General features: G+C 48.5%; 1 protein-coding gene across 3 annotated transcripts in view; it reads left to right on the top strand.

The window, feature by feature from the left end:
• Positions 1-827: 827 nt before the first annotated feature.
• The window catches only part of PCMTD1 (protein-L-isoaspartate (D-aspartate) O-methyltransferase domain containing 1), a 40,627-nt gene continuing 35,454 nt past the window's right edge, over positions 828-6,000 (top strand). The window contains exons 1-2 of one of the 3 annotated variants that reach the window (XM_054001221.1): positions 848-928; positions 2,866-2,984. The gene's annotated coding sequence lies outside the window, so the exon portion shown is untranslated. Of the gene's footprint in view, positions 929-1,154; positions 1,427-2,865; positions 2,985-6,000 lie in introns of those variants that run through there. The other 2 variants (XM_054001142.1, XM_054001285.1) reach the window with 2 other exon arrangements.

Raw genomic sequence — 6,000 nt, 5'->3', positions numbered from 1 at the left:
TTTTTGACATTTTTAATGATTTCTCTGAGCTTTTCCTATGATCTCTCTTGCTTCCTGTAGCTTTTCAAACTATCTTTCGGAGCTTCGACAACAAAGCCCGAGTGCCCTTCTGTCGGGGCGTGGGGGGAATCTTCTGGTCCCCCTTGCGAGAGGCCCTAGGGAAGGGTCCTGCACAGCCGCCGCGGCCCCTGAGAAAGACCAGAACGCCACGAAGCGCGGAGGCCCGGGGAAAGCGGAGCTCTGTCGGACGGGCACCGGGGGCACCTTGCGCATGTTTTTAAATCCGGGCCTCCGGCGCGGCTGCGCGACCCCCGCCGCCCACCCGCGGTGCTGCCGCCGCTCGGCCCTTCCGCACGACAACACGGTGCCGCTCTCTATCCTCGGTGGCCCACGGGAGACCAGAGGGCCGGGGACACGGGCTTGCCAGCAGCGCTTCCCGGCCGGCGCAGGGGGAAGGCGGAGCGGCAGTCAGCGCCCGGGCCCCGCCACCCCAGGGCGACCGGTGACGAGCGCCGCGAGTGTCGGCCGCCCATTGGCTGTGGCGCGGGGAGCGGGCGGCCAATCAGGGCCGGGCGCGGAGCGGCGCAGCGCTCGCCCTCGCCTCGCCCGGCGGCCCCGCGCGCGGGGGGCGGGGTCACGTGACGCTCTGTTTACATCCTCTCAGCTGTCGGGCCCCGCCTCCCCCGTCCCGTCCCGTCCCGTCCCTCGCACTGGCCCCGGCCCCGGCCGCCGAACCGACCCGCGCACCCCCGACCCGCGGCCGCCCAGCGCAGCCCTCCGCTCGCTCAGCCGTTTGCCCGCGGCCTGCCGGAGCGCTCTCCTGCCTGCAATTCTTGCCGCCCTCCCCCGCCCCGTTCCCCCCCCCTTCCCCCCAGGCGGGTCTCGCCGGTGCCGCCCAGCGCAGGGTCCGGGGCCCGCTGCGGAACGGGTGAGTGTCCCGCACTGTGCGGGGGGTGAGCAGAGCTGCGCTCCGGCCGCGCTGTGCGGCGCGGAGGCCCCGGCGGACAGCCGGGACGGTGGGTTGCGGCGGGGGAGGGGAGAATGCGGCCCTCCGGCCCCTGCCCTTCTCTGGCTCCCCGGGCGCTGTGCCCCCCATTGTCCGCGGGCCCCGCACGCAGGCGCGGGGGAAAGGGGATGAGGGGGAGGCTGTTGTTTTCGCACAGCCGGGACAGGGCGAGGGCTCGCCCTGGGGAGGGACAGGACGGGCTCTGTGCGTACGCCCTCGGCAGCCCCTTCTCCTCCTTTGCCCGACCCTTGCCACCCCTCGCGCCGTCTGCGTAATGAATAATCTGTGGCCCAGAACGGGTTGGGAGGACGAGAGCTGGTTGGTGTAGCTGCCGTGGGCCTGGGCAGCTGTGAGAGGACGCGGACAAGAGAGAAGGTTCCAGCCTCGAGATCCAGGCGGGGGGGTGGTGGTACAGACAAGGTGAGGGCAGCGCTTGTCCCCCGCTGCGGCTCAGCGCCTTGCCTCCCCCCTATGACAGCTGTGCGTTTGTTTTTTGCCTTTGAGGAGATGCAGCGAGAAGGGAAGCCTGCGGTTTTGGGGATTTCTTTGGGCTTAGTTTGTTTGGTTTTTTCACTGTCGAGTCTTTACAACGTCAGAGGCTTTGTGGGGACTGCGTCTTCCAGGCCGAGGCATCGTTGAGGGGTGCGTGAGACAACATTTTGTTTTTCGAGAAAAACCCGTGGGCTAATGAAGGGTATTTCTCCTTTTGGGAATGGAGGAGGTGGTGTGGCTGCAGCAGGCGGAAGATACTTTGTTTACATAAATAAAGTGTGTGAAATGCGCGATAACTTCGCTTTTCTCTCCAGGGTGAGTCGGTCGGTGAGCATTCCTGGCGGCAGCTGCCGGAGGAAAAGGAGAAAGCTGCCTCTGCCCCCCGCCTTGCCACAAACGCACATTTTGTCTCTGTTTATATTGTGGTCTCTGTTTTGGCTGGGAGAAGAGTAAGGGGAGGAGCAGGAACTGGCTCCGGGGCTGCCACCTCCTCCAGTCTGTTTTCTTTGTTGTTATCAGCTCGAGGAGGCGTCCTGAGGTCACGTCTGTAGCTGAGCTGCGGTCTGCGGTGTTAATGGGATTCCTCTTGAGCCCGAAACCTGGGGCCGCCTTCTGCAGTGCGTGTGCGGGTCTCGTCTGCCCTCCGTGCGCCCTCCTCCCCCCTGCCTCGGCAGTTGTCAGCGGCTCGCTCTGAAGTTGCTGGAAGGGGAAGGGGGGGCAGAGGGAGAAGGAATCTTGGCATTTATTTGATACTCGGTCAGCAGCCTGGGCCGCCTTTGTGCAGCTCTGTCATTAAAAAAAAACAAAACAAAACAAAACAAAACAAAAAAAAAAAAAAAAAAAAAAAAAAAAAACAAACATAAAAATGGAAACAAGCACCTAAGGTGGAAGGGTGAGGGGGTGTCTATTTGAAAACAAATTCCTTATGAAAGTACTAAATTGCTCCAGTGTATGGAAAATGCTTGTGTCCTTGCAGTACTTGCTAGTACCAGCATAGTGTTCTCCTAGGGTGCATTTTTTTTTTTTTTTTTTACTCTTGTCAAGTAATAAGTCAAGCACAGTTGAACTGCAGGCTTTAGCAAGAATGTAAGGTTTCTTCTCATAAAGAGCAGCAAATGTTGAGACACACACAAAAAATACCCAGAATAAGGCTAGTCAGCACTTCAGCAAATTAATGAAGGTACCCAATTCCTCTTGACCATATGACCTCTGTGTTAGAGAATGCTTTTCTAGATGCAAGGCACAAAAAATCCAGTACTTAGAGTTAGTAGATTACAATGATGTGTGGTAAGAATGTCTTTATAACCTTAATCCATTCTATTTGTAAATGAATTATAACATGTGGTATGCTTTTTTCCTCCCAACAGGACCATTATCTTACTCTGGGCAGACCATCTCTGGAAAGATCAGGCTTGGATAAATGGAGCTGTCTTCTGCAGAACTCCTGCCTGATTTGTTGGGAAAGTTTGAAAAGTGTTTTGGATGTGTAGGTGGAAAAATGTGTGACAGATTGATTGGTATTTTAACTGACTCTGGATGAATAAATACAATGATAGGAATGTTGGAAGTATGTGAGTGAGGTCAGAGAGCCACAGTGAGGGCTTTGGAGATGGACACTTAGCCAGATGTTCTTTACAACAGTCAGTGTCCCTCAGAAATGCTAGAAAATACAATTGGATGTTGTTGAGAGGTCTGCAGTGAGGAGAATATAATGAAATCACAGAAACAGAAAAAAGCATGTAATACTGCACAGTCCTGGATGGCCAGATTTTATCACTGTGTCTGTGCAGGGTTAGGTTCCTTTTCTGCATCATCTCTGATCTTCACTCCAGAATTCTTGTTAAAATCTTCCTGCCTCTCTAATTGGCCTTCTTCCTGGATTTTCTTCATCTAGTCTGTATCATGACTTGCTTTAGATATGTGACTGGCCAGTTTCAATTTTGCAGTATTCTATTGATAAATTATGAAATCTTGCCATTTTTATAATCATAATCTTGGCAGTTTGGTAGTTTTTATAGTTTAGTCTTTTGTTTGCCTGTTAGTGACTGCCCCAACCTGCAGCTCCTTTTGAAGAGGCTTCTGCCTAATAGGAGACTTAAAAATAGGACCTCAGTGTTAGGCATGTATTGTAGTTTTCATGCCTGTGGTGGACTGTACCAGAGCAGTCACTTGGCTGTGTTTCTGTAAACTTGAAGTGCTTTGAGATGGAACTGTGTATTCTGAACCTAATGGTAGGCTTCTTAGGCATGATACCAGTGGAGGTGTAACTCTTAAGGCAAACAATGCTAAGACATTTATCACAAAATTCCTACTGCAAGACATTGTAGTGCACTGTTCTTGTTTTTTTCCCCCCAGAACCAGGCAATAAAATTTTCCCATGCAGTGTCTCAGGTTTATGTCAGGTATTTCAAAAGTTCCCCAGAACAAATACATTAAAAGCAATTCTGAAATACTAAGCATTATGGTAATGCTCATACCAGTCTTAGGTGCATGGAGAGAAACACCTGAGAATACAGTCAATTTTTTTTCTGGATGAGAGGTGTCTTTACATGTACCTGTTCTTGTCATTTCCTGCTTTGTTCCCATTTGCAGCAGGAATGTCACAGAGATCTGCTGTTCTACCCTGCTGAACTGAAAGTGATGTTCTGTAGCTGATGATTAATTAGCTCTCCATGTAAGAAAAGTGCCTTGAAGTCTCCAGCACTTGGCACTCTTGAATACAGACATCGTTTATATAATCTCATTTATTTTTCCTCCTTAGAATGTAAACTCCTCAAAGCAGAAGTGAGTAGAATGTAGATGCAATTATGTTTTGCAAATGAATAATCAGGTATGTGACTGGCCTAAAGCACTCCAGGAATCTTCCAGTAGGGTCGGAAGTTGATCTCCATGCTTCATCCTCTCCAACAAGTGTGGATTTTTTGGATGGAAAGCTCTTTTAATTTATCTGCTTTGCAGAACTGTGTTCACGCTGTTCTGCTTCATCATTTATGGAGTTATAGGGACTGAAGTGTGGTAGTTATATCAAATATTATGGGTATAATTACATGAGACCATCAGGAAATAACTACTGTGCTTCAATTCCTTTGGGACTTATTTGTGTGCACTGGATGTTAATGAAAGCCTTCAGGCCTCCTTCATCCAAGCTCTTAAAGCAGCTTCTGCTGCTTTGTTACTTAAGAAATTTGGGCTGGACTTCTGGTCCTTGAAAAAAGGATAGAATTTATAGCAGCTCAGGATGCTGAATATAATATTTTATAGAACTGAAAGATAGCTGGCTGGCATTCAGAAGAGGGGTGTTGGTTTTCTGTCGTTTTTGTCCTGGTACGTCATGCCTGCTTCATGTTTCAGAGGAAGTGTTGCAAAGTCAACAGTGATGTTAACCTCAAGGAGCTTGGAATACTGATGGGATGTATGTATGTGGATTCTTGCTGAATCTACTTCTGATCAGAAGCTTATTGGAAATGTTGAAAGAAAGAAGTAAAAGTAAACTGTAAGCAAAAATGTCCTTAAAAATGGCAGTTAGTCCAAAGAAACTTACGTTTGGAAAGAAGAAAAGGATTGGAACTTACAGGGTTGGAAACAGGTCTGGAGAACAACTGTAGGGTCTTTATCAATTACTTACACATTGTGACTACAATTGGTATGTGACATATTTCTCAATTAATTTTACTAGTCCTTTAAATTGAAGCACAAAAGTATAATGGTCCTTTAATCTGAGGAAAAGACACTGGTTTAGAGGTCATTACAGAACTCTTAAAATAAGCAAAGAAAGACAAACTCCACAGCTCTAAAAGAGATTAGGTGTGACTTTGGGAGTCACCATGGGAACTCACAGGCTACAGGTTCTGGTGTATTCTCATATGGAGAAGTTCTTGAGTGGGGAATTACTGTGGAACTTCTCTTCTTAGAGGGGCTGTCTTGAGGCATAAAAACACTTGGAGCCTGCTGCTTAGAAAATTCATTTAATGAAGGCTAGTTTTGGAGCTCTGGCTTTATTTTGTTTAGTGAAGAAAGGCTGTAAAGTTCTTGCTTTTACAAGTGCAGAGTATTGAGCTCTATGAGTTGCATGCAATTGGAGGTTTAAGATACTGTGAGTGTTGTTAAGGTGGTATAAAGGTGATGTTTGGAATGCCTCTCAAGTATAGCATTTCACTTTATTTTCTCTAAGTAGTATTTGCTCAGCATACAGTTGCAAAACAGAGTTGGATTTGCTGTGTTTCTAGGGTGTAAAAGAGTACAGTTGGATTAAATGTTGAAAAACTTGTTTGAGGAAACAATTCAGAATTTGTCAACAGAACCTTAAAATCAGGTTTAAAAGGTAACAGGCTTTCATCAAGTGGTTTGATAGTGACATGACATGTTTTTAATCCCGAATGAAAGACATTTATATGGAGGTGCTGCCCGGCACCAGAGTTGTCAGCATGTAGCTGTTAGATATGAGAGAATTTACTGAAGGCCTACATTATTTGAAGTATTAAAAACAAAAAAAAGGATGGCAG

This window comes from Vidua macroura, chromosome 1, assembly GCF_024509145.1.
Source record: "Vidua macroura isolate BioBank_ID:100142 chromosome 1, ASM2450914v1, whole genome shotgun sequence".
In the NCBI taxonomy this organism is placed as follows: domain Eukaryota; kingdom Metazoa; phylum Chordata; class Aves; order Passeriformes; family Viduidae; genus Vidua; species Vidua macroura.
This window is presented reverse-complemented; position numbering and strand designations above follow the sequence as displayed.